Source organism: Ailuropoda melanoleuca, chromosome 4 (genome assembly GCF_002007445.2).
Source record: "Ailuropoda melanoleuca isolate Jingjing chromosome 4, ASM200744v2, whole genome shotgun sequence".
NCBI lineage: Eukaryota > Metazoa > Chordata > Mammalia > Carnivora > Ursidae > Ailuropoda > Ailuropoda melanoleuca.
Window position 1 is genome coordinate 136,252,293 of NC_048221.1, and position 26,921 is coordinate 136,279,213.

Below are 26,921 nucleotides of genomic sequence, written 5' to 3' on the forward strand. Positions count from 1 at the left end.
TATCATGGCTGGATGCTGAGCTCTTTGAGATCATGGTCCGCATCTGACTCGATCTCTGTTACCTCAGCACGGGCCATGATGCCGAGCACACGGTATATTATTCAGAGAACCCTGAACACAGGATTAAGAAATGAGAAGATGGATAAATGGATGGGATGTGTGGGCAGGTGGATGCGTGGGTGGGTGGGATGGATGGATAAGTGGATGAAAGGTTCAGTAGATGTATGGACAGATGGATGGGTGGGTGAGTGGATGGATGGATAAGTGGATGAAAGGTTCAGTAGATGTATGGACAGATGGGTGGGTGGATGGATGGATGGATGTTCTTGCTTTCTGAGAGCAAGATCAAGAACTCTCAGTTAAACAGACTGATCAGGAAACGGGATGTTCATGTCAATTTAAGTTTGTAATGAGTCAGAATAAAATTCCAACCCAAGCCTACAGAAGTTCAGAAAAGAGAGAAAATTCTATTGGTTAAGAAGATTAGGGAAGACTTCCTGAAGGAAGTAGGCCCTGAAGGGTAGCTAAGATGTTCCCTAGGAGCCCAGGACTGTGCTAGAGATTCAGGAAGTCCAATTACAGCAGAGATCTTGAATGTCGTTTCTGGACAAATTAATTACAATGGCCAAGATGCTTAAAACTTCCTTCCCTGAGAAACCCATCCTTCAGTTCTCAGATTGGAATCCCTCAGGGATGACTTAGAGCCTCACTCTTCCCACACCGGGACTAAGTTCAAGACACCCACCTCTCTCTGTCAGGGAGATGAGCTGTGGGTCCCCAACGGACTCGCCCCCCCACACAGATGAAAATATGTCCTTCCTTGGAAAAACAAAGAGAATAGATTTGACTAATTGCAAAGGTTTCTGGAACCATGCCCTGCCTACTTATGGTCCCATTTATGAATAACAAACAGGAAAACAACCCGATCCAATTTAAACTTTCTTTTTCAGCTCAAGAACAGAGAAGCTCTAACTGTATCAAACTCTCCCCTCTCAGGTAGACGGTGTGATGAAAGAATCTATACCCAGCTTCCCACATAACCCTTCCCCAGGTTCCTTCACCCAAGCTGCTCCAGCCACAGAAGGAGGGTCGCTTTGACCTGATTATCTATGTCTATAAATCTTAAATCATATTCACTTAAGTAAAACATAAAACTAGCTAGGCTGCATAAAATGTCTCTTGAGTTGCTGGGAAGAGTAATTTCTTTCATTTTTCCCTTGAGAGGACCCTTCAGATCCAGTGCTGGGTCATCGAGCACCTGTATATTTTTTTTTTAGGAGCCTTCAGATGGCCTCTTGAGGTAAGAGGTCTGAGCCCCTCTGTCAGGTGGGGAAAGAGGCTCAGGGGACAGATTACCTTGTTCCATCCCAGTCCAGGCAAGCTCACTGTGCCTTCCACCAAACCTGGAGAGCTCCTCAACCCTCAGTCCTACAAGCTGAAGATTAACTTCCTTCTCAAGCCTTAGGAAACGTGCAAAACTGGCCTTGCCCAAATGTTTTCCAGAAAACCCTGCAGGAGTCACACCTCTTCAGCGCATTACTAAATACTCAGGGCATAGAACAGAGTAAACACTTAATAAATATTTGTTGAGTGAATTAATTTTTATTTATAGGAAAAGAGTTGCCTCTTTTTCTACTTCAGCCCCATAAAAATGATAATTTCTTTCTTGGAGTTCTACTAAATTAAATGATGGTTCTAAGAAACCAATTCTTCCCCAGAAGCCAGTGGTTGACAGAGCACCTAGAAAAAAAGGCAGCGTGGCCTCAAGGCCTCTTAATGCGACCAGAATGTTATTTGTCATGGTGGCTGCAAAGCAGGGTGTGGTCAGCCACTTTAGGAAGAAAAAAATGTGGAAAGAACAAATATAAAAAATACGAAAGTTTAATTCTGATCCATAGAAATTTAGTACTGGTGCCCTTCCCAAAACTTTTAAACGTTAGAAGAATTTAAAGGCAGCATTGCTAGAGGGGGCAGTGGCCCAGAATTGTGAGTGTACTAAACGCCACTACATTTTTCACTTTAAAATGATTAATTTTATGTTATATAAATGTCACCTCTATTAAAAAAAAAAAAAAGCCTTTGCATTTCTGGCACTGGTTCTGAGTATAACTCGGCTGCCTTGTGCCGTGGAAATTCCACCAGCTGCAGGCTAGAAGCCACCCAGTAACAGAGAGTAAGTGAGACTGAGCCAGGATATTTCTCTAGGGACACAAAGGGCAGTCTCACCGACGGCAGTCGTGGCCACATCCACGGAGGTCCTCACAGTGCACCAGGCGCTGTGGCACATCTGGGGTGAATTAGCTCATTTAATCCCCGTGACATCCCTAAGAGACGGGACTATTGTTATTACCCCAGCTCACGGCTGAGGATACTCCTCTAAGAAACTCGGTGCATCTATGAGGAGTGTCATTCTTGAACCGGATGTGGGCCCACTGTCTAATTAAGCACGGTCCCTGCTCCCAAGAAGCTGTCTCAGGTACAAAGGCACAGACGAGTCAAAAGACGAGGAGGAGGAAGCGCCGCCGTGGACAGTCCTGGGAACAAAGTCAGCACAAGGAGCAGGTGCAGCTCACTGGTACACGGTCAGCCGCCCCTCCCCCACCCAGGATCCCCAAGAGCTAACTGCTCTTGCCTTCTCCACTCCACCCCCCTAATTTGCCCCAGTGCGAGCCAACCTTGCCCTGAATTCCCATTCCTCCACCCGGAATGCCAACCCCTGCCCTGCTCCCACTCCCTCATTGATTTTCAGGGAATTAGAGTCACTGTGCTTGCATTGGATGCCCAGTTCTGCCCTTGCTGTCGATGTCGCCTCGGGGAAAACTTGACTTCCCTGAGCCTCAGCTCAGATAGCGATGATGGTGTAACACCAAAAAGGCTACGACCTCTGGAAAAATGTTTGATGGAAAGTGGACAGAGAGTGACCTTCTGCTGCCCCTTCATCAAAGTCTGGTTCCCCAAGGCCATTCACAGGGAAAAGCTTTGTTCTCAAAGAGAATACGGGAGGAGGTGAGCCCCACACCCTGAGCCTGGGCCTCACCAAGCCTCACCAAGCCCGGCCTACAGGCGCCGACTTGAAGGGCTCCCACTGGCCAGAGGTGGGCAACATGAGCACCAAAAACGATGACTTCACTGAACTGAGCACTCGGAATATGTCAACAATCCGTACATTCATAAAAATCCAACGGGACGCCTGGGTGGCACAGCAGTTGGGCGTCTGCCTTCGGCTCAGGGCATGATCCCAGCGTTATGGGATGGAGCCCCATATCAGGCTCTTCCACTATGAGCCTGCTTCTTCCTCTCCCACTCCCCCTGCTTGTGTTCCCTCTCTTGCTGGCTGTCTCTCTCTCTGCCAAATAAATAAATAAAATCTTTAAAAAAAAAAAAATCCAACAACAGTCCTTGGTCAGCTTTGGAGGATGCTAGGGAACCAACCCATTATTCTGAAACCTGATGGATAAAGAGCCAAGTACTTCCTGCCTCTCCCACGTATACCACATTTTAGAGTAGCCAAAGAGTGATGAGGCAAAGTCCTCCATAAGGTTCCAGCAAATACATGAAGAAGAAATACTGTAAATTAAGGTAGCCTCATTTTGCAGCCCCTAATGAAATCGGGATCTTGGCAGTGACCGTCGGTTGTGGCTACCTCCAATGCTCAAAGACTGATGGGGAATTTTTAAATGGATGGATCAGGCTCACGATCCCTGAACCCACTGGCCGATCCCAACATCACAGAGGGGACAATCAGACACAACACGCCTCCCACTGTGATGCAACATAAGGTAAAAATCATCCCTTGGACATGTATGGCCAAATACCGAACCTGCATCTGATCTAAGCTATATCAAGTTACCAATGTACTGAATATACAGGGGGAAAGGTGCATATGAAACAACAGCCCACTGACGCAATCCGTAAAATCCAGGAAATAGGGAATTGCAAGAGACCAATGACCTCGTGTTCTCGACGAATAAATGGCAAGGAGGGGGGAAAACAAATAAAGGAAGAACTGCTACAAATCGAAAGACCCCTAAGAGGTTTATCAATAAAATGCAACATACGGACCTTGTTTGGATCCTGAATCCAACAAGCAAACCAACTGCAAAAACATATTAATGATACATCAGGGGAAACAGAATACTAACTGGATAGTTCAGATTATAAGGAATTACTGTTAAATTTTAAGTTAGGTGTAATAACGGCTTCTTTAAAAAGAGAATACCTTTAGAGAGACCCACAAAAGTACTTTCAGGATTTGTTTTGTTTCTTTTTTTTTTTTTTTTTTAAAGATTTTATTTATTTATTCGAGAGAGATAGAGACAGCCAGCGAGAGAGGGAACACAAGCAGGGGGAGTGGGAGAGGAAGAAGCAGGCTCACAGCAGAGGAGCCTGATGTGGGGCTCGATCCCACAACGCCGGGATCACGCCCTGAGCCGAAGGCAGACGCTTAACCGCTGTGCCACCCAGGCGCCCCAGGATTTGTTTTGTTTCTTTTACTGAAGTATAGTTAACACTTGAAGTGACATTATTTTCAGGTGTACAAGGGGACTCAACGGTTTATATGTCACGTGATGCTCACAAGTGTGGCTCCCATCTGTCCCCACACAGTGCTATTACAATACCATTCACTATACCCCCTAGGCTGTGCCACTGCAAAAATATTTTTGGATGAAACCATATAGCTGGGATTTGCTTTAATAATCCAGCAGTGGGGCACCCTAGGTGGCTCATTCCGTGAAGGAGGTGACTCTGGATCTCAGGGTTTTGAGTCTGAGCCCCGTGCTGGTGGTAGAGCTTACTTAAAGAAAATAAAATCTAGGGGCGCCTGGGTGGCTTAGTCGGTTAAGTGTCCAAGTCTTTATTTCCGCTCAGGTCATGATCTCAGGGTCCTGGGATTGAGCCCCGTGTCAGGCTCCCTGCTCAGAAGGGAGTCTGCTTGGGATTCTCTTTCTCCCTCTGCCCCTCCCCCACTCGTACAAACTCGTGCTCTCAAATAAAACTCGTTTTAAAAAAGATTATAAAAAAAAAAAAGAAAGTCTTTTCAAAAAAATAAATTTAAAAACAATAAAATAATCCAGCAGAGAAAAGAAAACTGTTTGGGGGAGGTGCGGTAGATAAAACAAGATTTCCATGTGTTGCTGATTTCTCAAGCAGGGAATGCCTCTCTGGGGGCTCATTATAATCCTCTTCTTTCTTTTGTGTATGTTTAAAATTTTCCACAATAAAAGACTGAAAAAAAGGGAAAAAGGAGATTTGGCCCTGGAACTTTGGGACTCAGGGGAGAAATGGTAATTTCTGGCAAATCAGTGGTAAGGGAAAAGAGTCTGGACTCAGCTTTCTGGTAGTCTGCTCTCCAGAAGACACCTGAGAGGATGCTCTGGGCAGGCAGCGGTCAGCGGGGCTCTGCTCCGGCAATGGTGGGATATGGTGTGGATCTAGAAAAATGTCTTCAACGTAGTTGAAGCCAAATCCCTATGGTTTATATTGGCTTCAAAAGAATGTTTTGTTGTATTTTGTTTCATTCTAAATATAGGTTTAGACCGCATTGTCCTGGAAAATGACTGTTTGTTCCTGGAAGGATTGTGTGTGTGCTTGTTCCTAAAAGTAGGAGTGGCGATCCAGAGATGTCAGGAACGAGGGGAAACAAACCTTCCCTGGGCTACACGCAGGACAGAGGGGAGGCCACACTCGGAAAGCCCGTTCTGCTGAAGAGCCTGGAGGGTGCAGCTCTTCACTGGAAAATGAACTCTGGGAAATATTCCAGGATCCTACTCCCAAGCCCCAGATGCGTGGGGCTAGGGGCAAAGTCAACCCTGGTTGTAAGGACTAGGGTTTTTTTGAAAGTATTAGAAATTCCAACTACTAAGGATCTCTGGAGAAGGAAGATCTAGGGATGGAAAGTGGACAAGGAGAACAGCCTGGCACATGGGATTGGGGCCATGGTGGGGACAAGCCTGGAGGAGCTGCTCATCCCCTCCCTCTCTCTCTCTCTCTCTCTCTCTCTCTCTCTCTAAGATGAGAGCAGACCTTCACCACTGGAGAAGTGAGCTAGAGGCTATCTAGGAGCCTCTGAAAACAATCATATCTACTACGTGGTTTCGTGCTTTCCAGGCTACCATTCCCTCCCGGGATCATTGCTTTAATACGTTATTGCAAAGCCACACAACCCAGGTTTAGATGACTTAAAGGAAAGAATCAGGGAAAGACCAGAATCCTCACTTACAATAATTCAGGAAAGCACGAAATAGCCTTTTTCTCACCCACTCCAAGGCCAGCAAGGTGACAGCTGGTCTTGGGGCCCGAGCATACAGCAGGGACAGAAGGACAGGCTTGGTGTGGACCACCAGATCCGCAAAGGGGAGGAGGGACACAGTGAAGCAGGGGGTTGTGCCTGTCCAGGTGGGAGCTCCATGCCCCCGAACTCCTGCATCGGTAATAATCATGCCCATTTCACAGAATGGCAAGTTCTGGAAAACTTTGAAATAGTAACAAAACAAAAAGTAATATGACGCAGGCTCTTGTATTGTCTCTTGATATCAAACATAATGCGCCTGAGCCAGTGGCTAGACCAGAGGAGGCAGTCCCTGGTGGGCCACTTCTGTTGCTACCAGTTGTCTCGTTATTTTGTCGTTGCTAGTATTATCGGCTCATAGCGAGGAGATGTCTCTTGTCCTATTACCTGCTCAGCAAAACCAGTATATACTGTTTTAACGTCTTGGTTGAAGGAGTTATTTATTATTGTGTGATTGTGTATCAAAATCAGCATGTTTAATTCATGCAAAACACATAAAGGGACATAAATACTTTGTATTTAAGAGGACGGCTCCTGTGGGCAAAGTTCTGAAAACCAAAGGGTTATAAGCCTGCATGTTCTGCCGCACGCGCTGCCGTGGGTCTGGGTGACTCCCCACCTGCGGGATGGGTGCAGAGGCAGGAGCCCTGGTGCACGCACTCTGTACTCCCGAGCCCAGTTTACGTGACCTGCCCAGGCTTCCCTGACCTCATCCACAGAACGGGACCGGGAAAGTCCCGTCGTTGAGGTTTTGCTAGCCATAGAAGCAGCCGAGCAAGAACCAAATGCCCGGGAGCTAGCAGGGTACCAGCGGCTGCACACGGCGGGCCTCGTCCCCGTTCAACCTGCTCGCTCTCCATTTGTCCATCTGAGCCCCAACAGCTGCCCTGAGGTGACATCTTCACAATCACCGGGTCTAACCACCTCATTCGTATGGGGCGGGGGGGGGGGCAATGAGACCCCAGAGGACGCCGTCATTATTCACGCTGTAAAGCTACACTGGAGATACTCAGTTAACATGCAATTTCAGAAAAAAACATTTTGACCTCCAAATCTGTGCTCATACAGTTCCTTCCATTCCAGAGGGAACATCCTTTCCCCTTCACAGGTCCTAATATCACATCCCTTTAAAGTGCTAACTTAGATGACCTTCCTCCGTGAAGCTCTCCGCGACATTTCTAGCCACAACGGCTCCTTCGCACTCCTGCATTTCCGTAATACCTTTCGAGTACTTTACTTCATTCTACTACCAGCCAAACTGCAAGCCCAGGCCTTCTTCTTTTCTTTCCTGCCTGGCATATATCCCAACACTTAAGCTTAACAAACTTCTAATAAATGAAGGAGTGGGGGGGGCGGCTATATCGCCTTTGGAGAAAGTCACCCCCAATTCCTCACCACTTGCAAAAGCATTTGGTCTTGAAAAAAATAATAAATACACCAGCTAGACCCCTAACGTTTTCCATTTGCCTCAATGGGTTTCCCATCACCCAATTAACAAAACACCACTGATCAGGCGAGGGGGTGCAGAAAGGACTGCCAGGGAGCTCAAGCATGAGAAGAGAAGCTTTGATTTCGAGGCCTCAGGGGTCACGTTCCTGGCCTTACTGAGCGAGGCTGGTGCCCCTCAGGCCACTAGCACAGGCTCAGTGCCCAGAGAAAGCTTCTGCACACAGCCTGGTCACTTCCCCCTCTGCTCGGCTATGTGTTAACTACCTGCTTAGGTGTCCGCCCCCCCCCCAAACCATGCTTCTCCACGACGGGAAGTCCCATTGTCTACACTCAAGCACTAGCTGATGCATTGTGGTGGGGAACACTACGGCGAGGACATAGAGAATGGTATCGCCCAACGGGACCCCAATCTCCTAGTGTCATCCCTCATCTTCCAGGGCACAACATTCCCCCCCAAAAGCAGCCCAGAAGTGGGTCACTGAATCCTACCTAACCCCACATTCCGACCCCTGCCAAACTAAGGAATCAAACAGGCAAGAAAATCCACAGCACACACATTCAGGTTCCACTTTCAGAAAACATCTTCTTACATGTAAACGATGTACGTCGTACATGTTCGCATCCACAAGGGAGAAATTTTATTTACTATGAAACGCACCACAGCCAACCCAGGCTCGTGGAGGTAGCAGGGCCGTTATGTGTGAGCACACGGCCCTCTCCTACTTGACCTTTTCAGGATTAAATGAATTTCATCTACCAAGTGACCCCAAAGGTGAGGACGCAGGCATACATCTTCTAATTAGGCATCCACTTGACAGTCCTGAGAAGATGTCTGCACCCAAAGATCAAGCCGCTGTAACTCATCTGGGGGCAGGACTCAGGACGTGACTGATGGGCAGCCTCTGCTCATGGAAGGGAACCCCAGTCTGCCCTTTCTCAGCTACTGCACAGATGCCCCCACACCTCCCCACACAACAGAGGGAGGGAGGGGGGAGGAAAGGGGAGCTCTCTCTTGCCTGAGGGGCTGGCAAAGTGGATGGAGAGTCAGAAAGTCTGAATTTAGGGGGCGCCTGGGTGGCTCGGTGGGTTAAGCCTCCAACTCTTTGTTTTAGCTCAGGTCACGATGTTGGGGTCGTGGGATCAAGCCCCACATGGGGCTCCATGCTCAGCTGGGGGTCTGCTTGAGGATTCTCTCTCTCCCTCTCCTTCTGCCCTGCCCTCTGCTCATGCTCTTGCTCTCTTGCTCTCTAAAATAAATAAATTCTTTAAAAAAAAAAAAAAAAGAATGTCTGAACTTAATTTCAGCATCTATGAATGTCAGACACTCTGATTTGGTTCCTTGACTCATCAAAGAAGCTGAAGTCAGGAGCCCTTGAGTTCAGGAAAGCAAAGGAAGAAGCAGCCGCTGGCATCTCTCCAGGTGTGCGCACAAGTGTACAGAGCTGGGGAGTGCACAGCAGACCCTTCCTCCTCTGCCATCAAGGACGTAGGGCTTGCCTGGGTCAGTGTTTCCCCCAAGAAACCTCCCCCCAATTCTGTAGTGTGAACAATCAGCTTCAAACAGAGGAGGAAGAAGACATGAGAGCACATCTGCAAACACAGGGAAGCTTTCTTACAAGACTAGGACCCTGCCAAGCTTTCAAACGGGGAGCGTGCAGCTAAGTAAGACAGGGGAGGTCACCCCATTAACGGTCCTTGGTGCCTCAAATTCTTGCACCACTACGAGTCTGGCATTAGAGGAAAGGCACGAAAGAAATGCCAGTCGTGGCTATGGCCTAAAAGGCTCACAACTGACCCCAATCCACGTGGCTAAATCTCGACTGGAGAGACCCAGGAAGGCCACCTGCCAGCCAGCTTTGGAAACCAGAGGCTGGGCCCACCAACCCCTTCAGCTACATCTGCCTGGGAATTCCAAGGCCTGGCAGAGAGCTTCACAGAGGGCATCAACTGCCAGAGGCAGCTTGGGAAGGACACAGGGTTGGGGGACAGCCCACTAAATGACCACTGCACCCCACCCTCTGAAACCCCCGCAGCAACAGCTTCCCATTGCTTTGAAGTTAAAGTCTCTCATCTTTAACAAGCCCTGAAAAGCCCGCTCGGGCAGGCCCCCACCTAGCTGCACACTCTGCCTTCCTGGCATCCGCCCTCCTGCAGACACCTGACACCTTGGCTGTGCCCTTGGATGCTCACAGTTTCCCGGGTCAGGACAAACCGCCCTCCCCATGGCCTTGCAGCTATGGTCAACTATCCTCAAAGCACGTCCCAGTCTAGATCGGGTTTTGTGCTTTCTGATCTCCTGGAACTTTCTTCCCATCTGAGTACATTCCTCCTTGAGCATCTGGGGGTTGACTGTCTGTCTTCCCCACTCCACTGAACTCCCATGCCCACGGGGGCCATGTGTGTATGGCTCACCAGCCTGTCCCTGGGGCCTGACCTACTACAGGTACTAAACAAATACTGGTTGTAGCAATCAGCAAACATGACAGCCTTGCATAAAAAACAGTGAGATCTTGCCATGTGCAACAACATGGATGGACCTAGAAGTTCATATGCTAAGTAAAATAAGACAGAAAAATATCGTATGATTTCACTTCCATGTTGGATCTAAAAGAACAGATGGATAAATAAAGGAACAGACAAAAAGCCAAATCAGACCTTTAAATACTGAGAACAAGCGGATAGTTGCGGGGAGGCCGGGGGAGCAAAATGAGTAAAGGGGAGCAGGAGACACAGGCTTCTAGTTATGGGATGAATAAGTCACAGGGATGAAAGGTACAGCGCGGGGAACCAGTCAGTGGTATCGTAATAACATCGGATGGTGACACGTGGTCCCTACACTTGTGGTGAGCACAGCACCATGTAGAGTTATCGAATCACATTGTACAACCTGAAACTAATGTAACATTGTGTGTCACCTATACTCCAATACAAAGTAAAAATAAAAAGTAACACCTTTCATGCCAGCCTGTCTCTTTTTCATTGCAGAACTGTAAGCAACTTAGTCGTCTCCCCACACCCCTGCACCACCCCCGCAGGATCGCCAACCTACGCATCCTCATTTTCCCCAATGAATTAATTATTAAAGCATACCTTATAACTGCTTTTCTTCCAATGTCTGTTTACAAGTAAGTGGGAACACTTTCATCATCTGTTATAATTTATCGATTTGTTATTACCAAATTTCCTCAAGGACAAAGTCAATATTCTGGCGCTTTGTCTATTACTGATCATGATCTTGATGGATGCGTACCTTTCTCTACATGTATTAAATATAATACAGAGATTTGGAAATATTTCTGATTATTGCAAAAATAATATTGCATCCAAATTAAAAGTTGGAAAGGAAATATGATCATTCCATTAAAATATATCAAGATTTAAAGAGAACTTTAAGATAATAAAGCCCTGGCTGCTAGACTCACTAACATCTTCCAGCTTGCTGGGGACTCTGTTTCTGCCACTTTGGGAATTACTGGGGAGAAGCAGCAGCTCCTGCCACTGGTTTTCAGCTCTTTCTGCAAAGTCACCCAAAAAAACACTACTATCCTTTTTTCAATTCTGTCCCCCACCTCTACAAAATTGGCCACTAGAATTTCTGAGGAAACCAATGAACGAGTAAATTGTATCTTCCAGAAACCTTAAAACCATCAGGGTATCTGGACCGGGGAGGTCATCTCTGACCCAAGGCACCTGAGAAACGCTATCCAAGCTGGGCTGAGGCAGGGAGGGTAGATTCTCCTGGGCCCACACAACCATCCTCGGGAAATTGCGGTTTTTTGGGGTTTTTTTTTTTTAAGATTTTATTTATTTATTTGAGAGAGAAAGAGCACGAGCAGGAGGGGAGGGACAGAGGGAAAGGGAGAGGGAGAAGCAGGCTCCTCTCTGAGCAGGGAGCCTGATGCGGGGCTTGATCCCAGGACTCTGGGATCATGACCTGAGGCTAAGGCAGACGCTTCACCAACTGGGCCACCCAGGCGACCTGAAAATCTTTTCTTTCCACCAGCCGACGCTGCTGGAGCTCCTTCTTTTCCAGCACTGGCAACCGAGCTGGCCCCACCGGAAGTGGAGCAGCCCAGAGGCACCGACAACAGCCCTGAGAGCGCACAGGGTTTAGTGTGAACGCCGACCCCATCACATCCCAGCAGCGTGATCCCGTCAGTGAGGCTTTCTCAGCCTCCGTTCCTCAACTATGACATGAAGATAGTCAAACTTACCTCCTGGGCTTGTTGCAATCATGATGCACTCACTCAACCCTCCCACGTGCCTTCACTATGCGAAGTGCCACGGATGAAATAACAACACAGGTGGCGAGACGGATGAAGGGCCTGGTACAGGGGTGTGGTCCGTAAATCTCTTCATATTTGTAATTATTGCCTTTATTCAGGTAAACAATTAAGGGAGCAAATTAAAGCACTGAGGGATGTTCCACCTCGTCCTGGTTCTGTTCACTTAAAAGGAAATCCAGGCTCTACTAAGTTAATAGCAGTACAGCCCAAACAGAAATAAAAAGGGCACCTTAAGGGGCGCCTGAGTGGCTCAGTCAGTTGAGCGTCCGACCCTTGATTTCAGCTCAGGTTATCATCTCAGGGTCATGAGATCGAGCCCCGCATCGGGCTCTGTCCTCAGCACAGTCTGCTTGTCCTTTCCCTCTGCCCCTCCCCCAGCACTTGCTCTCACACTCTCTCTCTCTCTCAAATAAATAAATATTTCTGGGGGGGGGCACCCTAAGTGTATGATTCCTGAAAATGAAACACAGCAAGGACCTGGCAGAAGGTAGGCACTTCACATGTGTTTGTCATTGGACACCTCTCAAAATTATCTTCCTAAAAAGCATAATACCAAATAGAGTCTAAAAACACCTTCCCTCTGTAATGAACTGTGTCACAGTAACAGAGATACACATGAAATGTCTAAAATACTTTCACAGCCCATTATGGCAAGAATCCCCCCATAGAAACAAGATGTCCCCCTCTCAGGCTCATCCTTTTGCCCCTGGGCTCCCCACCACGCCTGCAGCAGTTCACTCAAAAGAGCTTAGGACATAAATGAATAAATGCAAAGTCCACAGGGAACACCACTGGATGAAATAGTGTCCCTTCATGCCACACTGAGCAAGTTCACTGGCCCATTCCAGGAGGCCACAGCACTCTGCTCGGGTCCAGTGGGTGCCCGCATGAGGGAGCCCTGGTTCCTGTCCTCCAGGAGCTGGGCAAGCAGTGCGGGGAGGCACAGGTAACATGTGACCATAACACGGTGTGGTCAGCACAAAGAGCTTTTGTCACTGCGGCATCTAAGACTCCGAGATGGGACCTCCAGCCTGAGCCCTCCATGGCAGCCAAGTCACATCACAGCTGAACAGGGGGAGTGACATGGCATCCCTCAAATTATTCCATTTTCTCACATCTTAGGCTAACACTGAAATCAAATGGTAGCTTGCCAGTATTCTCCCTACCCTTTCTCCTCTTTGTTTCTTAGCAAAAAGCTGGCCTAGGAAAATGTGCCAGGGACCTATCTGCTGTCCCCCATCCTCAGACTTCCTCCCAGAGAGGAGCTGGGTAAGGGGCAGAAGTCTGACCAGTATCCATTCCCTGCCCTGAAGATATCAAGTACTCCCGAGCTGTTCAACAAAACTCTAAATCTCAGCAAGCCCCTGTTCCCGGCAGCCAGAACCGTTTTAACTGATCAAGTAACAATATGTTACTTGAATGATACTTTCGAAAGGCTCCTATTAGCAAAGCAGACTATTTTTAGCTACAGTAAGAACTGTTTACTAATCAAGAAAGGCAACCATACCATTTTAATTTTTTAAAGCAACAATTCTATAACGCAAACCAATTATGTAAAAAGGGATTATGATAGAATACAGATAGCAAAATTTGTGTAGAAAATTTACATGCTTCAAGGTTCCTAGCACAGCTACGGGAAAATCGCACATACAGTACGACAGCATTTTTGGTAGAATGTGTATTATAGACGTACATTTAAAAAAACAAGAATTTATTTCTAGGTGGAGGAATTATAGTTTTTGTTTTGTATTTGTGTTTTATGAGTTTTCTGCAGTTTAACACATCTAACATTTGAAATCTGAAGAAAATGTTTTCTAGTCTTTTCATCAGGAAAGTAAATTTTCCTCAGAACAAAACAGAGAGACTGATGTAGATGGTGAATGCAAATATTATTGATCAGTTCTTGCCTGGAATTAACAGCATGATGGAAGCTCTGCTCTCCAGGGTTCCCTGTGGGGAGACCCCTTACAAACTGGGGGCAAAGGACAGAGCCAGATAACAAGTGTTTAGACATGTCTTTGATGTCCTCAGCCATCATCCTGGACAGCCGAACAGTGGAAACAAAAGATCATTCTCACAGTCCTTGCTGCAGCGGCCCACCTGCTCCCCTGCTTCTGGTACGTGCCCCCACACCGGACACTGCACCATCACGGGCCTCATCGGCAATGTGGTCAGCAAGGTCAAAACTCTCCACACATCCAGCCGACAAGCAAACAATTCCACCCTCCCTCCCTCCATCCCTCCCTCCCTTTCTTTCTTTCTCCCAAATCAGCTTTGCATCTTTACGGCCCAGCTGGAGAATACAGTTTATGAAAGAAATGAGAAATAATAATCATCTTTCTTCCAAAATTAATAATTTTGTGTTTACAGGGATTATCCTAGGGTTTGGAAATTATAGATAAATTTTGCTTAACTGTGCCATATCTACCTTTTCTCCAATGAACACATTTGTGTAACAGAAAACATTTTATTTATTTTTTTAAAGATTTGTCTATTTGAGAGAGAGAGAGAGAGAGGGCCAGTGGGAGGGGCAAAGGGAGAGACTCTCAAGCAGACTCTCCACTGAGCGTGGAGCCTGATGCAGGGGCTGAAATCGAGGGTAGGACGTTCAATCAACTAAGCCATCCAGGCACCCCATTTTTGTTTTTGTTTTTTAAGATTTATCTATTTTAGGGGCACCTAGGTGGCTCAGTCGTTAAGCATCTGCCTTTGGCTCAGGGCGCAATCGATTGAGCCCTGCATTGGGCTCCCTGCTCTGCTGGGAAGCCTGCTTCTTCCTCTCCCACTCCCCCTGCTTGTGTTCCCTCTCTCACTGGCTGTCTCTCTCTCTGTCAAATAAATAAATAATCTTAAAAAAAAAAAAAAGATTTATCTATTTTAGAGTAAGAGAGAGAGTATCAGAACACATCTCAAAATAGTAACAATATTTTTTAAAATATAAACTCACACTTCCAAAACTGCTTGAGTCCTGTGGGTTCCATACACTAGTTTTTAAACAGCCAGCTGCTGGAAGCCACGGCGGAGGCGAGAAGACCTCACAGGAGCTGACAGCTGAAATCAGTTAGAAATCAAGCAGGGCTGCAGCTGACAGAGGAGACAAAGTGGGAGCCCAACCCAGTCATGCCCATGCCTACCGCAAGGTCAACTCCACCCCAAAGGTCAGTGTGCCCCAGATTGACCCAGGACACCCAGTGTCACCACCCCTCCCTGGAGGGGAAGGCTGTCTAGCTGCACAGCAGTGGCAAAATTCCCCAGGGCATCAGCCTCCCACCACCCACCCAGATTCCCTGTGCCATGACTCACACCCCCGCCTAACTGCCAGCAAGTTCTGACCTATAGCGTCCCTGAGCTGAACTATTCTTACAGATCTCTTGAAGCTTAAATTATCTATCTGAGCACCTCAGATTTATTGTGCAAACTTTATGCACGTTTGTGGCCCAATGTATTTGACTTGGTAATAAAAAGTACCAATTCTTAAAACCTTAAAAGAAATCAATGCAAAAGCAGTTCAATGAAGGACAGATAGCCTTTTCAACAAATGGTGCTGGCACAATTGGATACCCACCGGCAAAGAAATGAACCTTGACCTAAACCTTTACACCTTATACAACTCAAGATGGATCACAGATTTATATGTAAAACATAAAATAGTAAACATTGAGGAAAAAAAAAAAAAACACAGTTGAACATCTTCATGATCTAGGGCAAGGCAAAGAGTATTTAGATTTGATGCCATAAGCACGATCCTGAAAACGATACAGTGATACGCTGGATGGACCTCACTAAAATGTAAAAGTTTTGCTCTGCAAAAGACCCTGTTAAGAAGATGAAAAGACAAGCTACAGAATGGAAGAAAATATTTGCAAACCACATATCCAACACAGTATTAATGCCTACGATTTTTTTTAACTCTCAAAACTCAACAGTTAAAATATGAAGAGACATTTTACCAAAGAAGAACAACACATGACAAATAAGCCATGAAAAGATGGTCAGCATCACTGGCCACCTGGGAAACTACAAATTAAAACCACAGTAAGATATCATTATCCACCCATCAGAATGGCAAAAATACAAAATGGTGACAAGACCAAATGTTGAGTAAGAAGAGAAACTGGATCTTTACCCAGTAGTGGTGGGGAGCTGAAGTGGCAAAGCCAGTCTGGAGAACCGTCTTACAGTTTCTTATCACATCAAACAGGCAACTACCATTAAGATCCAGCAATTGCACCCTTGGACATTTATCCCCTAGAAATTAACATTTATGTTTACACAAAAACCTATGCGCAAATGTTCATACTGGCTTGAATCAGAACAGCCAAAAACTGGAAGCAATTCAGATATCCTCTAACGGGTTAATGGTTCGACAAACTGCAGTACGTTCAGAACGTGGCACGTAACTCAACAATAAAGTGGAATGAACGACTGACACTCAAAACAACTGAAGTCAGTCTCCAGGGAATTATGCTAAGTGGAGACGGGGAGGAGAAAATCTCAAGAGATCAAATGCTGTATAATTCCATTTATACAACATTCGTGAATCAACCGAATTATAGAACTGGAGAACAGATCCATGATTGCTGGGGCTCAGGGATGGGAGGCTAGGAGTGGGCAAGAGGCAGCTGTGTTCCTGAAAGAGCAACATAAGGGCTCCTTACAGGGATGGAACAATCCCTAGCTTGACTCTACCAGTGCTGTGATACTGTACTATATAGTTTGCAAGATGTTACCATTGGGAGAAACTGAGTGGAGGGTACCTGAGAGCTCCGTATTATCTCTTGCAACTACATGTGAATCTTTATCTTAAAATAAAAATGTTAATTAAAAATAAATAACAATTGGGGCGCCTGGGTGGCACAGCGGTTAAGCGTCTGCCTTCGGCTCAGGGCATGATCCCGGCGTTGTGGGATCGAGCCCCACATCAGGCTCCTCTGCTATGAGCCTGCTTCTTCCTCTCCCACTCTCCCTGCTTGTGTTCCCTCTCTCGCTGGCTGTCTCTATCTCTGTCAAATAAATAAATAAAATCTTTAAAAATAAAAAATAAACAACAATGATCAGCATGTTTTTAAAAATATTCCTCTTGCTAGCAACTTGCCATAACACTGGCACCTGAGCAGCAGAGAATGCTTTGTCCAGACTCCTTGCTTGGTGAATCAGATATTCGAGCGTGGACACAGGGCTGGAGAAGATGCTGTGTTATCCCTTGCCTTTGTCTCCGAGTAAGAAGTCCCCCTGGGAATCTGCAAGCTTTACACAGTATAAATGGGGATTGGAAGGGAGCATCCAAGGGCCAAGTCTGAACCTGTTCCTTTTCATCCATGCAAATGACCTCAGATAAATATAAACGGAGGGGGTTAAAATCCTAACAAGGCATTTTTGTTCCCTTCCATGGTGATCAAATAATTGAAAGAAGGCCCTTGTGGTGACCCCAGCCCCAATCTGAGAGGCTTTTGCAGCCCTGTGAACTGAAAGCAGTGCACAGTGTGGCCAGCGCCTCATCTCAGCAGTGCAAGAGCGGGGCGTGGAGAGTTTCTGGGTGGAAATGGGTTCCTGAGAACAATCTCTGCAGCAACTGTACTTTGGGAGGACAAGGATGGACAGGGCTCTGCAGTCAGACCCAGACCCAGGGACGTGTGCATCCCTGCTGGAGCTAGAACTTCTTAACCTCTCAGAGTCTGGCTTTCCTTGCCTGTAAAATGGAGCCAGCATTCTGTACAGCACGGGGCTGCTGAGACAATTCCATGAGAGGGTGCACAGCGACCCAGCACACTCATGGAGGTGCTCCAGAACGCCCGTGCCCTTCCATCCCAGCTCCCCCAAATGCCACGATAGCCCGAATCCTGCTTACTTGAGAAAAAGCCTTTATCCTCCCTGGGGCTCAAGAGACTAACACCCATGGAGCCTGAGAGCTCAGACTTTGGGCCCAGACTGCTTGTGTCCAAATTCTGTTTCTGCTACTTCCTGGGTATGTGGCCTCAGACAAGCTACTTACCTTCTCTGTGCCTCAGTTTCCCCCTCTGTAAAGGAGGATGATGGCATTAGCACCTACCTCATAAGGCTGTTGTGAGATCTGAACGAATTGGATGGTGAAGTGCTCGGAAAAGTGCATGACCCCAATTTTTTAAGTGTTTTTGGAGGGAATATTTTGTCAGAAGAAATATGAATATTTCCTCAGAACAATCTTTTTCAAGTTTGTGAAAAATAACTATGTGATATGACAAAAGTACTAGATTAAACCATATGAAACTGCCAATATTTTACCATTCTGACCAAAAAAAATAACAGTTCCGCATGGTTCTGCCTAGCAGGTAAATCTCAGGGCCTCAGTTTACCCATGTGTAAAATGTTTCCCAGGCCCTCCATTCCCAGGCTGTAGTGAGGCTTAGGGATAATGTAAAACACGGGCACAAACTGGGGGCTTATGAATGACAGCAGCCAGTTAGGCAAAACTACCCATCTGCTTCCAGGTTGCAATGCTCAACAAACACAACTTAAAAGTAACATCACGGGGCGCCTGGGTGGCTCAGTTGTTAAGTGTCTGCCTTCCGCTCAGGGCATGATCCTGGCGTTCTGGGATCGAGCCCCACATCAGGCTCCTCCACTGGGAGCCTGCTTCTTCCTCTCCCCCTCCCCCTGCTTGTGTTCCCTCTCTCGCTGGCTGTCTCTCTGTCAAATAAATAAAATAAAATCTTAAAAGAAAAAAAAAGTAACATCACTGGGGCACGTAGGTGGCTTAGTCAGTTAAGCGCCTGCCTTCGGCTCAGGTCATGATCCCAGGGTCCTGGGATGGAACCCCACATCGGGGGGGGGGGTCGTCTCTGCTCAGCGGGGAGCCTGTTTCTCCCCTCTCCCTCTGCCTGCCGCTCCCCCTGCTTGTGCTTGTGTCAAATAAATAAATAAAATCTTAAAAAAAAAAAAAGTAACATAGCTAAAGAAAAAGAGGTGAGGGGCACCTGGGTGGCACAGCGGTTAAGCGTCTGCCTTCAGCTCAGGGCATGATCCCGGCTTTATGGGATCGAGCCCCACATCAGGTTCCTCCGCTATGAGCCTGCTTCTTCGTCTCTCACTCCCCCTGCTTGTGTTCCCTCTCTCGCTGGCTGTCTCTATCTCTGTCAAATAAATAAATAAAATCTTAAAAAAAAAAAAAAGAAAAAGAAAAAGAGGTGAAATAAGTTGATGATATTACTGGCCAGATTCCCATGCAGACCAGTCAATATCACATAGGAGTACCCTCTTCCCAAGAGATCATAGAATGACCCAGTGCAATCACCACCACAGAAATGAGCAAGAAGTGTGGACAGTGAGAAATGAGCCACCCCCGTGGGAAAGCACCTGTAAGACCAGGCCCCAGGGCAGATGGCAGGTGTGCTGTCAGCGTCTGACTGGCACGTGGCATGTTACGTTCTTGCAACCATGCTGTGAGGCATTTCTTAGTATTGGCCCCATTCTACAGATGAAAAAACAAACCTAGAGAGGATTAAGTAGCTTACCCAAGTATAGTTGGGCTCAGGGTTGACACTGGGTCTGCATGACTCCAGATAACCAACTCTTAACTACACTCGCATTACCTTAACCACCCAAGTCACCCTCATTCACATGGAAATAGGATCATGAACTAAAAGCAAGACCGGCTAAGGAAGTCAGAAGTCAGCAGCTGTGTCCGGGATGGACTCCAGATTTATAGACCAAAGGTCCCTTCCACCGACCTCTTGCCAAGGCAGTTCTAAAGCAGCTTCTAGAACAGTGCTTCTCAACATGTAGCACATATAAGACTCCCGTAGAGGGCTCCTGAAAAGAAATTCCCGGGCCCCGCCATCAGGGATTCTGATTCAGAAAATCGGCGGGGGGGGGGGGGGCTNAGCTGGTCCACAGCCTACAACTCCAAAGTCTCATGAGCCTGTGCAAAGGGGAGTCAGGGAAAATGGCTTCAGTGTAGGGTGCCCTCAGACCAGACTGCCCCCCATAAGTCCACCTTCTCAGCCTGGCTCTGTCCAGCCCCCACTCCCACTTTGGAGCCAGACAAAAATGGATTCTCCAACATATGCTGCCCATATAACCTTAAGTAAGTCCACTGGCCTCTCTGCACTTCCATCGCATCTTTACAATGGCAACACCACTCCTCTTTACCAAGTAAGGACTAAGTGAGGTGAACTATGTCAAGTACTTAAGCTTAGGACAAAGCCAATACCATTCATTTCTTCTCTTTTTCCCAATCAGATTCATTTGCCCTACATCCCCAAACATACCAGCCCAAATTCTACTTTTTTTTAAAACTTTTATCATGTCTGTAGCCGTTAGTAAGACTAGCAACAACAGTGTCTATCTCTATCGTTTACCAACTGCCTCATGAGGGCAGGGCCGTGGCTTACACATCGTGTGTTCCTCACCACACCTACTGCAATATCTGGCATCAAGGAAGCATTCGATATGGATTTATTGATCAAACAAACAGGCTGAATTTGCTGTCAAACTAACATTTTGAGAAAAAAAATTTAACCTTCAGAGATGAGAGCTTACAGTAGTTCTCACTTTCTGCTCAACCAAGAACTTTTCCTCTCTGCCAACTTCTAAGGGATGCTGCAGACAGTCAAGAATAAACAGGAGGAAGTCTGTGATTTGAAGGTGAAGGTAAAATTGAGCTAGCATCCTGATACAGTGGTGCAAAGCACCTCTCTTGGAGCTACGGAAGTCACAGTATCTAATTCTCCAAGCAAAATCAAGAATAAAAGAGGGCCAGAGAAGTTTCTAGACTAATCCTTCATAATAGCCGGTGAGAAAATGCAGGTTCCCAGAAAGAAAGGGGGAGATGACAGAAGGGAAAGGGGCAGAACATTCATCCTGAGATACAGGTGTTACTCTGACCAGCCCAGGGGCCAGAAGAAGGGGGGATCCGATGGCAGACAAATAAAAAGTCCATGTAGAAACTAACTTGAAACAGAGATGAGAATTTGAAAATTTCATAGAATGGACACAGACTTCTTCTTATGCTAAGATTTGGCTTGTCTGTTGTATAGCTTTATAGTCAGATATGCATTCAAATCCTGGTACAGCATCTTCCTGCTCTATGACCTTGAACAAGTTACTGAACCTCTCTGGACTTTGGTTTTCCTGCATGCAAAATGGGAATGATAATGCCTACTCTTCACAGAGTAGTTGTGGGGAACTGAATGACACACCATCTACATCTGGAACCTGGCCCAGAGCAGCCATGTAATTCTTGGTTCCCATTGACTTTGCCCCACTGGTCATCACTAAGGGAAGAGGACCCCCTCAATCTGACAGCCGAGAGCTCTGTAGTGACTACAAATTACTTCCACGTATCCAACTAGGTAACCGCAACATCACAGTGCTGTCACAAAGGAACCAATGTATAATGCTTAAAATGAAAACTCTGAAACTTCTATGACTCCATAATACAACCGAACTCAGTGGGGCCCACAACTAACTTCGCAGGACCCTGTTATTTAAACGCTTTCACTAGTCAATGGTACTATAATCCTGCTGCATGGTGACAGAGGGCAGCTATCCGTGTGGTGAGCACAGCGTGACATACAGAGATGCTGAATGCCTGGGTTGTAAACCTGCAGCTAATGTAACACTATAGGTCGACTAGACTCAAAAGAAAATTGTTCATGCTTTCAAGCAATCAAATGGTGTTTAGTTTTTAAATCTTATTAGAGGTGCCAGAATCGGCCTTACCCACCAGGACAAGAAGAGTGCTCTTCTTCCTCGAAGTCCCCCCAAGCCGGTATTGGGAGCTCCTGTGTGCTCTTACAAACCGATCCTCTAACTGCAGGATGCAAAACTGAGTATTCTCACCTCAGGGGTAATCTTTGGAGTGTGTTATGGACTGAAGGCTCATGTCCCACCCCCCCCCACCAATATTTATATGTTGAAGCCCTAACCCCTAACTGCCAGTGTAGCTGTATTTGGAGACAGAACCAAAAGGAGGTAATTAAAGTTAAGTGCAGTCAGAAGGGGGCAGCCCCAAAAGCAGTGGAATGAAAGGTAGTTATGAATCAGTGAAATGCTCTCGTATGCGCGAGCTCTTTATTTTATCCTCTCGTACTGCCCTTCACACTTCTCCCCAGAGTCTAAGACACAGCTAAGCATGATGGATACTTTTATTTGACAAATACGAAACTAACTGGACTTTTGGCTCAAATTCTCAAAAAATAGGAGGATTTGAGAATAGGAATTCTCCTATTTTGGTTTTGGAGTCAAAACCTCAAAATAGAACCCTTAATTGTTCCGTTTCTATCAGTATTTGGCTTGACTATCCAGAGTTCTGTAAGGTCCTAAAGAAGAAAAACTCATTCATTCGTCGAATACTGACCGAGCACCTAGTACGGACCAGCCATTGTGGCGGGCGCTAAGGCACAACAGTGAGCAAAGGAGACTCGATCCTGCACAGCACTTACCAAGTACCACGGGGAGATAAGACCCTAAACAAATATTTGTGTAATTACAAACGTGGTGAGTCACAGTAAGTGGTTTTCAACTTTTTTTTTTTAAACTAGGCTGCGTGCCCAACATGGGGCTTGAACTCACAACCCCGAGATCAAAAGTCACATGCTATACTGAATGAGCCAGCCAGGCACCCCTCAACTGTTTCTTTTTAATGAAAATTGCCTACATATACCCATATACCCCAGTTCAAAAACACTTTATCTAGTAATTTCTCTCCCAAATCTTTTTTGTCAAGAACATGTAACTGCCAACCAGATTTCCTGATTGACGAAAGATCCCGCAGTCACTCCCCAGTTAACGGCGGTCTGAACAAAGGGAAGAAGTCTGACATTGGACTGACTTACAGGCCAGATGATGGGTAAAAGCACAATTTCCAGCAGGTTTTTGTTTCTGTCATTTGAAAAGAGCTCACAGACTCTCGGCTTACCTTCGCAGATTAGCGGTTCTCAAGTTTGGCTGTTTATCAGAATCACCCAGAGGGCTTATTAAACCACAGATTGCTGGCCACCCCCCCCCCAGCGGTTCTGAATAAGTCCAGGCAGAGGCCTGAGAATCTGCATTTTGTACAAGTTCCCCAGTGACACCGAAACTGCTGGTACAATTTGAGTAACTGCCCTGGACTGAAAGGCAGGCTCACGCGTGAACAAAGTTAAAGTTGGAAGGAAGCTTACAGATTACCTAGGTCAGGCTCCTTGGGTGACAGGCTAGAACAGGAGCCCAGAGAGGAGAACCAACCCTCTCAAGGTCAAAACTGAACAAGTTAGGCCGTTTCCCTAACTGCTGGATCACTGGCTTTTCTGTAACACAGCCTCCTGGCAAATCCACTTCCTCCTGTTGAGCCCTGGAAGACGTGCCCTTCTCACCCAATAATGTCGTAAACTCATGGCCCAAAACAAAGAGGTAGGATATGCTATCATGTCTTAGACATCAAAGAGGTCCAGCAGGGTTGTGGGGGGCAGGGGGGAGATAAAAGAATCAAAATTGACAAAATGTTGACAGTTGTCGAGGCTGACGGTCGCAGAGAAGTACATTATACTATCTTTCCACTTTTGTCCATGTTCGAAGTTTTCCACAATAAACTAGGTAATGGGAATCAGCTGGATCGAGACTGGCCGTTGCACATCTCTGGGAGGGCTTAGGGTTCTCACACAGCCCCTGGAATATACTCCCCTCCCCCCAAAAGAGTTTGAACACCTGTGACACGCCAAGCCTTAGTAGAGCACTAGAGGGATTCAGACAAAATTAAGACACATGTTTCTGTCCTCAGGAAGCCCGTAATTTGGTGGAGTAAATGAAATGCATATCATTGTGTTACAAAGAGTAATAAGTGGCAGAGATGATTAAGAGTGAGCTCAGAGATGAAGTGGACTGAGGCAAGACTGCCACCTTTCCCACTTTATTTCCCAGAACTTTTTTTTTTTTGGCCTCTTCCTAAGAGCAGTCAGCTTTCAGAAATGTATTACCATCAATCGGTAATGTTTTATCAAAATGAAAAGACATCAAAAGTAGGAATAATAGGAAAAGGCCAAGAATCTGCTAGAGAAATAGTAAAATTACTATTTTTTATACAACAGAATATAAAATTATTTAAAATGACCATATGAAACAATAGGTAATATTCATAACATTCAAATGAAAGAAGATATAAAGTGACATAAATAATATATATATCACATAACATGTAATTCTGAGCAATGTTTAAAAGCATATAAAATTTAGTTTTAATACCAGAAAAAACACACCGAAGTATTAATGGTAATTGTATCTGGATCACAGATTTCTGGTGTCTTGTTGGTTTTTTTTTGGTTTTTTTTTTTTTAACTCTTCCATATGTTCTTAAATTATATGTCACAAATATACATTACTTCTATCATAGCCTTCCCCCTCCTGCTTTAAGTGCAATTAGCTTTAAAGTCCTACAATTTATCTGTATATCCAGAAACCAAACCAAAAAGCCAAGAGGGCCCATTAAGCAGTATTATGAGCTGAGAAGAGTAACTCCCTGAAATCTTTCTGAAGAGATTAGAGGTCCCTGGGCCCTCTGGAATGGCCAGGCCAGGCTGTCCCCAGCCAGCTCTTATGGTCAGTTGCCCCCAAGAAAGCCTGAGAGGTTTCCTTTCCCAGTCTGGACAAGAACCATTGAAGCATGAAGGACAGGGAAAGGTGCAATTACTAAAAGCAGGCTCCCTTTACCGTTTTAGTGCCTTAAGGGTCCTATACCACAACCTTTGTTTTCATGTCCTGGTCCCTCTCAATTCTGATGACTGCCTGGGCATGGTGCAGGGGGGTGGAATGCCTGGGGGCAGAGGGGCAGGGGACCTGCCCTATCTCTTTAAACTACATTCTGTTTTCTTCTTATTCCGATTTTTTCAAACTTTCACTAGCCCTACTTTGAAACTGCCTCTGAACACTAGAATTGCTCAGCAATTCAAACGTTGAACCCACAAAATGGACACCATTTTCTTCAGAAGGGGATTTCTAATGCCAAGCATGATGGTAGTACCAGAATGAACACCTACAATGCCATGGGAGGTTAGAAAGTTGCTTACTAAACGAAAGAAAAAGCGGTCACTTTCATATTATGCACAGAAACCTTTAGACAGGCTCTAGATTATAAACTTTCCTGTTAAAAGTTCCAAGACAAAAATACACATATTTAAAGTGTAGCTTCAAAGTACCAACCAAGTTAGAGCACAGGTGTTGGTCCAGCTGGCTATTTTTTCACTAATTAAAAACATTTACACCACAAACAAACCGTTTAAACCATCTGCAATAACAAGAAAGGGCAGGATGGAATTTCAGCTGCGACCTGAGCTTACTTCTTACTCCATAAAGAATACTTGTTCTAGAAAACAGCAGCGCCCCTGGTCCACTGCTCTGGGGAATGGAAACTGTCACAGATCACATTGCAAATTTCAAATGAACCAGATTCCAGCATGAAGAGACTTGTAGAAACATCTCCTCACCTGTGTTTCATTTCCTTGTTTCACATTTTAAATTTGGTTTTTGCTTCCCAGAAACTAACTTTTCTAAGGATTGATTCTAAGGAATTCTTCAAATTTGATTTAAGACATTCTCAACAAATAGAGATGGGGTTCTAATGTCTTTAAACTAGCGGCCTTTAAAACTCCCAATTACATTTTCCTACAAAGCGCAGCAGACCAAGATGCCATTAACACAACATTTCTGTAAAACATAGCTCAGCACCTCCCCAGACCTCCACCTCTCCCCATGTCTAACACCCCGTTTTAAGCACAGAAATTAAAATGCTCTCACTAGCAATCCAAGTTTTTGTTCAAATCAAATGTACACATTGTTTTAAACATCTACTCAAAACACCCTTCAAGCAGGGAAGCAACACTCACCTGTACAGTAAGAGCTTAGTCAAGAAAAGCTTTAGTCTACAAATTCAGGAGTCCCTCTTTTCTGCTGGTCCTCATGACCAGGGATCAAAAGCGGGTTGACAGCAAAATGGCCCAGCATCCTTCCCAGTGAATGGCGGGTCGCCCTGGCCTCCACGCCGGCCAGGCGCCCCGGCGGCCGGCCACACACACACACACACACACACACACACACTTTCTCGGACTTCAGGAACCAGCCTTTGTTCCCAAGGCTCAAAACTGGGCTGCAGTTACTGAGCCCCCACCTCCCTCAGAGCCGGTCCCAGGGCCGTTCTGGGAGGAAGCCCCATGTTCTCCCGTGTCCTTAGTGCTGGGGAGATGTGGCTGCCACCTCGGACGCCAGCTCTTTAAACACAGACGCAGCAGACACGCACCCTCAAAAGAATCACTACCGCCAGCATTGTCATCTGTAAGAGCTCTCCCCTACGGAGGGCTCACCATGTGCCAAGCGCCAGGGCGCGCGCTCTAACTTTCACGCTGGCGCGCGCGCACGCACGCGAGGCAGCAGCACCAGGTCCCACGTGCCCTCGAGGCTGGACCCGGACCCTACAGCGCCTCCTGCGCGGGCGCGAGCCGGGGGAACCCCCACGCCCACCCGCGCCAGGCGCTGCGGGCCCCGCTCCCGGCTCCGGAGCCCGGCAGCCCGGTGGCGGGGCCGCTCTCACCTCGGCCTTTGTCCTCCCGCCGACGCAGCCCAGCTCCTCTGCGCCCGCCGCCGTCGGAGGGCCAGCCCAGCCTCCCGGCCGCCGTCCCACCCACAGCTCCCCGGCTCTGGCCGGGTGGGGGGCGCTGCAAAGCCCGGAACGGCGGAGCGCGGCCGGCGCCGGGGACGCGACCCCTGACCCCGGCCGCCCCCCCTGCAATCCACTTCTCCGGGTCTTCGGGCCGACCGCGCGGCAGGGACGCGCGGTGGGCTCCGCCGCCCCCGGACCCGACTGGGGAAGGGTCGCAGCGGGGGCGGCGTCGAGCGACGGAAGGGGCGAGGCGGCCCGAGCGAACCCCCGCGCCCTCCCGCCGGGGTTCGCG

At 46.8% G+C, this 26,921-nt stretch overlaps 1 protein-coding gene across 1 annotated transcript in view; it reads right to left on the reverse strand.

Moving 5' to 3' along the window:
• The window catches only part of GREB1 (growth regulating estrogen receptor binding 1), a 139,268-nt gene extending 112,695 nt beyond the window's left edge, over positions 1 to 26,573 (reverse strand). Inside the window, exon 1 of the mRNA XM_034659896.1 lies at positions 26,561 to 26,573. The gene's annotated coding sequence lies outside the window, so the exon portion shown is untranslated. The remainder of the gene's footprint in view (positions 1 to 26,560) is intronic.
• Positions 26,574 to 26,921: the final 348 nt, after the last annotated feature.